Source organism: Myotis brandtii, unplaced genomic scaffold (genome assembly GCF_000412655.1).
Source record: "Myotis brandtii unplaced genomic scaffold, ASM41265v1 scaffold483, whole genome shotgun sequence".
In the NCBI taxonomy this organism is placed as follows: Eukaryota; Metazoa; Chordata; class Mammalia; order Chiroptera; family Vespertilionidae; genus Myotis; species Myotis brandtii.
The window spans coordinates 1,919,342-1,926,206 of record NW_005368456.1 but is presented as its reverse complement, the minus strand read 5'-3'; positions in this window follow the sequence as shown (position 1 = coordinate 1,926,206).

Genomic DNA, 6,865 nt, shown 5'->3' with positions numbered 1-6,865 from the left:
CTGGTCAGGGCTGTATTTTTTTTTTTTAATTGATTTCAGAGAGGAAGGGAGAGAGAGAAACATCAATGAGAGAACCATTGTTGGGCTGCATCTTGCACATCCCCCAGTGGGGATCCAGCTGAAAACCGGGCTTATGCCCTGACTGGGCATCTAACTGTGACCTCCTGGTTCATAGGTCAGTGCTTAACCACTGAGCAACACCAGCCGGGCTGTTTTTATTGATTTTAGAAACATCCATCGGCTGCCTCCTGCACCCTGACCAGATGGAGCTCACAACTTGGGGCATGTGCCCTGACCAGGACTCCAACAGGCGACCTTTTGGCATCGGCCAACCAACTGAGCCCCATTGGCCAGGGCTCCTACCCCTTCTGAGTGCATATGGCTTAGACTTTTATTAGTGTCTGCTCCTTGGTGAGAGGGAGGACCTTGCCATGTAGCTATGGTCATCTTCTGGTCCTGGAGCCCTGCCCAGAAATCGGGTGGTGCAGACACTCAGTAAAAGTTAACTGATTGATAATAATGTTTAACCCCACCAGGGTACAGGTCCTGTGGGCTCTAGATTTCTACCGCACTTGGCCTCACAGTACAAATTTTGGCCAATCCTGCCTCCCTGACCTCTCTCAGGGATTGGCTTATAGAGTACCACCCACCCAATAAAAACCCTGCATGAAAATCTCAGAATCTGTTTCCTGAGGAATTCAACCAGTGAGGGTTGGTACCAAGAGTGGTCCTGGAAAAAGACTCCAAGATGGAAGTTTGAAGTTGGGTCACCTGCCAGCCCGTTGGTAATGAGAACCCTGGTGGCAGTGGAGCACTGATAGCCCCGCGAATGCTATGGCAATTGTTAAACTTTCAGCAGTGGCAAACTAGAATGGGGTGCAGGAGGGAGTGCACCAACAAATGCAGTATTTCAGGGTTTTTAGGAAATGGTAATTGTAAGAATTTTGGAACTGAATGGTCATCTGTGTGTGTGTGTGTATGGGGGAGAACTCATTAATTCAGAATGAAAGAAACATTATTAAAGAAAGATAATGAAAAATAGAGTGGTTAATTGCCGATATCAGAGCAAGTGTGGAAGCCAGAGGGTCTTTTTAGCAGCGTATAAAATGATTCACAAATCCTGTAGCCAGAGGGCTACAGTCAAGGGCACATGCCCTGGTTGGGGGCTCCATCCCCAGTTGGGGGTGTGCAGGAGGCAGCCAATCAATCATTCTCTCTCATCATTGATGTTTCTATATCTCTCTTCCTTTCTCTCTGAAATCAATAAAAATATATTTTTTAAAAATTGCCCTAAAATTTGCATATACAACATTTACCCTTCTTTTTCATTAGGTGAGAGAAAAATCTGGAAGGAACCAAAACAAAAATATGGTTTGACCATTTAAAATCTGTATAGGAAGAGCTGCCTCTGAACTAGCAGGACCTAGAGTGGTTCCATTCCACCATCTAGTGGACAAGAGAGAAAATTAGAGCAAAATAATTGATCTTAGATTTTGTTGTCAACATCTGTAATTTACCAATCATGTGTTTTCTGATGAGTCCTAGAGGCCCGGTGCATGAATTCATGCACGGTTGGGGTCTGGCTGGCCCACCCTGATGGGGGCCGATCAGACCAGGCAGGCAGGGGGAAGGGAACACGGGAGGTTGGCCAGCCAGCCCCACCCCCAATCGGGGTGGTGGGGGCCAATTGGGGACGGGGCAGGCCGGGGGAGGGGCCGCGGGCTGGTTGGCTAGCCGAAGTGTGCATCATAGTGACCTGTTGTTCCGGCGTTCTGTAGATAATTTAAACTCCCGACTGAGTTCAGTTCTTAATAGATTCATTTAAATTTTGTAAAGCAAAACAACAACCCAATCTAAGCATTAAACACTAAAACTGTTTCCTGAAACATTTGTATTTACAAACTGTGAATTTTGAAGATGGTCTGTGGAAGGAAAAGAGCATGCTCTCGAGGTCTTATCATGAATTTTTCTGGCGTACCTTCCCCATTTATTTTATCCATCTCTATAAATCACTTTTGCATTTATTTTGGTACATAGACTAGAGTAGCCTTGAGCCTCTGAGGGTTATGTCTTCCCCAAAATACTGGATGAAATCAGTGGGGAAATAAAAATCATTCCATTTCTCAAAAATGTACACTAAAAATGTTGGTATAGCCAAGATGAATATTTGTTAAGGCCTGTAGGAATATGTATGCACATCTTTCCTATTTCTATTTCTAAGGTCATTTCCTTACATGCCTATGAAGATTTCCATTTTGTCTAGGGTGAAGACATTGGCAGCCAAATCTCCCCAAAAAGTTAAGATGGCAGCATACTTGAAGTGGCCAGTGCTGTCTGAGATTGTTTTCACTCTTGCTACTACTAGCCATAATAATAGCAGGTGCTGTGTATTGAGCTTCTGTGGTGTGCCAGGCACACATAACACTAACTCTCCAACTAACCTCTACTATAGATATTGCTACCTTCACTTTTATGTGAAAGACTGATGCTTGGGACCAGTCACCAGCAAATCCTGACTATGCCCAGGGCCTGACTAAGGTGAATAATCTCAGTCTGACTGTCTGGCTGACTGACTCAGTTTCTTCCCCTGGGAAATGATACACTTTGACTAAGGGATGTCCTTTAAGGTTTTCTCTGATTCTAAGAATTCCTTTGCTAAGAGCTGTGGGGTTTATAGAGGTGCAAACGGTTTTGTTCCTGCTGCCAGGTAGCCCAGGGACCACTGGAAAAGACAGTGCCGAGGGCACACACAGAGTGGGATGTGGTTATTATAGAGCAAATGCTCTTGAAGAGACACCATGACACCACCACTTCCTCACCTTCTTTCTCTGTTCTTCCTTTCCCACATTACTCCCATTCCCCTTCTGATTTTCTTTCTTATCTTTCTCCCCTCTATCCTTGCCTAGAACAGTGCTTTTAAATAACACAATGCAAACTATAAAAGGACATCACTCATAGTGAGGGTTATATCATGTAAAACTTGTTTTAATGTGCATCTACATGTGTGTATACACTGGGTCATGATGTATTTAAAGACATTAGGAAAACCCTGCTCCTCCACCCTTACCTCTGGCACCATGAGCTGAGGAGGCCATGCGCGCTCACAGTCCCCAGCAGGGAGGTGGCATCTGAGCCTTGGCAGTGCTGGGAGAATCCTTCCTCTTTCCAAGTTCAGAAAAATCCTCACCTGGAGGTGGGGAATGACTCAGGTGCAAGAATGCAGTCAATTGGCCAAGTGTGTGAGAGCCCCTCTAAACTTGCCCTTCCTAGCGTTCTTCAGCTCATTTATGGCTTTCTCATTGGTCCAGCTACTCCTTCCCACATACCCTTTAAGGTGAGTCCCACCTTCCTCCACCTTTTGTTGCTGTTTCTTAAACATTTGTAGGAAAGGAGGGGGATTGAGACCAGCCAACTGTGACTTGAAGTGAGGACAGGTGTGACTCGCAGGTGAGGTCAGCTGCAGAGGAGGCACAGGAGAGCCACTGCAGGGTCTCAGGGAGGTTCTGCAGAGCAACTTTGTTAGGCTCCTGCATAACCAGCCATGACCTCCTCTGCCTGCTGCTGAAGGGTTGTGGGGATGTCCTTCCCAAAGGTGGGAACCTGCTTTAGACCCAGCCCAAGCTTGTGAATCCACAGACTGGGATTTTTTAAAAATAATTCTTTATTGTTGAAAGTATTACATATGTCACCCTTTCCCCCGACTTATCCCCTCCAGCCTGTCCCTGCCCAACCCCCCCTCCCCCCCCAACCCCAGGCCTTCAGCACCCTATTGTCACAGATTGGGATTTTTTAAAGCACACAGAGCCTTTTGCTGCATGAACAGCACTGGTCATGTCTACCAAGTCACAAGACAGTATACTCATGATGGCATATTTTCACACTTCTTATAGTGTGTGGAGAAGCACAAGACTTGGAAAGTTTGTAAGGATGAATCTCCAAAAGGTTAGAACCTCTGGGGAGTGGGGGTGGGGGCTGGCCAAAGGCTTGACTTTTCCAAACAACTCTAAGCCCCCAGGTGTTTTACTGGAATCTTTATGTTTAGTCTTTAGATGTCCTTGCTTAAAGGACATTGCAGACACATGTGTCTTCTCAAGGATGATTACTCTACTGACAGTATCTAATAGTTAATTTTAGTTCAAGCTGTTGTTACAATAAACGCCTAAGGAGGCAGGCAAATGGGGCTGTTTGGTTTCTCAAGCCAAGCAATCCTTTAGCCCTCTCTTTCACAGAAACATATGTCAGAGTAATCATTCATCTGTCACTCAGGGTCTGCCAGTCAGCCCCGGCAAGTGGTTCCCTGTGTGAGGAACAAGGAACACAATGAGACAGTGGAATCCTCAAAAATGAAGTGTAAGAAAACCAAAGTTACTGTGCAGTAAGTCATTGGAGCCCACTTGGGATTTCCAAGTGCGAGGGGCTTGTTTCTCAGCTAAGGTTTCACAATTGGACAACAGCTGTCCAGAGAACAACAGCAATATATCACAGTGCTTAAATAGCAGGTGGTGCCTCTGTTACGGAAGAACAACTAAAGAGCCTGTTACAGACTGTTAAAATTTATAATCCTTGGTTTCCTAATGCTGGAATGCTAGACCTTAATCCAGGGGTCCTCAAACTTTTCAAACTGGGGGCCAGTTCACTGTCCCTCAGACCGTTGGAGGGCCGGACTATAGTTTAAAAAAAAACTATGAACAAATTCCTATGCACACTGCACATATCTTATTTTGAAGTAAAAAACCAAAACGGGAACAAATACAATATTTGTATTTGCATGTGGCCCGTGGGCTGTAGTTTGAGGACACCTGCCTTAATCTCTGGGAACAAGTGGGCAGGAATTTAAAGAGAAATCAGGCCCAGGGAAAACGAGTGCCCTTGTCATCATTAACTATGTGGGCTCTTATTCAAGCTGCACTATGCCCATTTCATATAGACGATCAACCCTACAGAGCAACAGGAGGATTTAATACTACCCCCTCCTCCTGAAGCAGAGCCTGTAGAGCCTGTAATACCTAAGGCTCTGCCGTCCTCTGGTGTGGGAAAGCTCATCAACTAGATCCTCAATTATAGGATCATTAGTGGCCCGGTGCATGAAATTTGTGCACATTAAAAGGGAATTAATTAGAGGAAATATTTTAACATTGCTATTTGCCCTTTCTCTATAATGAAGTGTCAGAGATGAAAGAAAATTAGTAAAATGTATATGAAAATCTCCCTCCTGTCTGGGGTACGCCGCAAGACCCAGAGTCAAGTCCCCACCCACCCGTGCACACTTCAAAATCGCACGAGACCCAGACCTGGCTGGTCCCACCCCTGACAAGCCCCGCAGGGCAGGGGGCACAGCCTCAGGTCCCCCGGCCCGGTGCTGTGTGCAGCCTCAGGTCCCTCGTCAAGCCCCACCAGGTGGGGGGCATGGTCTCAGGTCACCCAGCCCCGGTGCTGTAGTGGGGGGTGCGGTCTCAGGTCCTCAGTCCTGGTGTGATGGCATGACAGTATGACGGCGTGATGACCATTTACATATTAGCTCTTTATTATATAGGATGTGTCAGGCAAGCTATGTTAGGAGGAGAGTTTTTGACTTGCCCAGTTATGTAAGATCAGCAAGGTAATCGTATACATGAACCACTCTCCTTAAATACTTTTAAAGAAATAAGGAAGAGTATTAGAAAAAATGGGGCTAACAGTCCATTTACAAAGGGAGTCCTTAATGCCTTGTCTGAAAATTATCACATGACTCCTTGGGACTGGCAGATTTTAGCCAGAACAACTCTAGACACCAGTCAATATATATTATGGAGAGCAGAATATGATGAGACCTGTAAACAACAGGCTGTTTGTAAGTGTTCACTGGCGACCCCACTTGGGAGTCTTCTGGGCTGCATTCTGATTGTAAGTCCTGGGCACCATAAGACACCTTTGAAAGATCCATGGAAATTATTATCTAATTTATTAAGTCTTGTCTGTGGGTTGTGCACGCCTATAAATATTGTACATAGAGTGTCTCTGTTGATTGTTGTTTTGTCTTTGTTTGGTTTAATTTGTTTAAAAATGGGGCATATTTCACTTTGCTAGGGGCCCCAGCTACTTGTGGCAGGCTGAACATGTGGCAGGGATTGCAGGAACTTCCCAGCAGCTGCCAAGAATTCTTAATCTTGGGGACCCTTCCTACTCTTCCTCTGAAGGCATCAGCCACTGGAAACTTTTAGTTAGTGGAAGTCCTTATCTGTCTGTAATGTAATTTGGTTACTGATTGATATTCTTTACTTGTTTTCTTATCTTTGGGGGACTTAGTTTGCACTTCACCATTTTATAAATATAGGGAATCCTTCTTCTCTGCTGTTTGGGCTTTGTGCCACTCAAAACCCATTTGCTGTGCTGGGTTAGTGTGAGATAAGATTCTAAGGCTAATGTCCCAGTCCACCCTTTTGTGAATACTCATTCATTTGCTGTAGGGGTTTTTTTTTGGTTTCTGTTTTTAAGATCTCTTCTTATATACAAAATTTCATATTATTAGTCTACTCAAAAAGAGAAAAATATGGGAAAAATTAACTTCCCAAGTATTTATTCTAGAGTGCTGGAGCTACAGAAGTACCCTTGAATAGGATGCAGAAGCAGCAGCAGCGGGGTTGGGGGGCACTCTCCTTGTAAAGGAAAAAAAGTGGTACTTTACACTAAAGCTGTTAGAGGCCCAGGAGTTATTACAGTCCTGGGAACAAACCCCAGGACCTGCTATCTCCCCACATACACACCCAGCCTCCTGAGAGTTGTCAAGGTTATGTTATTTCTGTTAAGAATATATTTTCTATTGAAAAAATAAGCCTATTTCTGAAAGTTAAAAAAAAAGTTTTCCCTGTATTTGCCTAGGAAGCAA